Here is a 1,104-nt window from a genome sequence, read left to right as displayed (position 1 = left end):
TGCATACAATTTAACCTGTTAGTTGTGTTAATTCATTTGTGAAGATTAAGGTTATTCCATTGTTCATCCACTTTTTCTCGCTCTAACACACAGTTGATATACACATTATTTGCACACACTGCCGGGGTTTGGAACACCATCTCATCCAATCAGGCTTCAACTTCCAGTCAGACACAACATCAGACCAACTTCACTAAGCTCAGGGGAGTAAATAAGTCCATGACTGGCACATCAGTCAAATGGTCTGTGAGGGCTTGCAGACCGGTCAGTGTTGTTGAGGACAACGGCTTCACCAAAGATCGTAAGAAACTCTTGACACGTTCTTCTTCTTACTAAAATCCACAAGATTTACAATAGAAATGTACATAGTTTTACGTATTTTTTTCTTTGTGATTTGGAGTTCTCTGCAATATTTTATTTTTTTTCCCGTATTACAAAGTCCATCTTTTTGGGTTAGTCATAAATAAAAACAGGTGTGAAACACACAGCATATCTTTGTACTGTTATTTGTATCTCTGTTCCAGCAATATGTTTTTTCATATTGGGGAATATTGATTTATTATATTATTATCGTTATTAATTGTGAATAATCTTAACTGTGTTTGTTTTGCACACATAGAGACTGGAAGAGCAACATCGTTTTATGTAAGCTCTCCATTTGGTTTTCTATAGCAATATTAATTAATGTCACATTAAGAATGCTAAAAAGCATTTCGTCTGAAATAACAGCTGAATAACCAAAATACTGCTTAACCTACTGGTAAACAGAAGTTTTTTTGTTTTTTGTTTTTTTTTTTGTTTTTTTTTAATGTCCCGGGAGTCGTGGTTTACTAGTTTGTGGAGGGTCCCTGTCTCATCTCCATGACAACAATAAAGGAAACTTATTTTAATTCTGCAGAGGTGTTCAGTCTCTTAGCAACAGCATCAGCACCAACCATGCACACACACACACAGAGATACAGTATACCAGCGCATGTCATGGTTAACAGAAACAGGTTGAAGTGTGTTGGATAAGAGAGAAAAAATCTGTTTGGAGGAGGAGACTGGTAACATCACTGCAGTAAGGGTTTGGGAGAGAGACGGAGAGAGAGAGAGAGAGAGAGA

Source organism: Cynoglossus semilaevis, chromosome 1 (assembly GCF_000523025.1).
Source record: "Cynoglossus semilaevis isolate Cse_v1.0 chromosome 1, Cse_v1.0, whole genome shotgun sequence".
Taxonomy (NCBI): domain Eukaryota; kingdom Metazoa; phylum Chordata; class Actinopteri; order Pleuronectiformes; family Cynoglossidae; genus Cynoglossus; species Cynoglossus semilaevis.
This window is presented reverse-complemented; position numbering follows the sequence as displayed.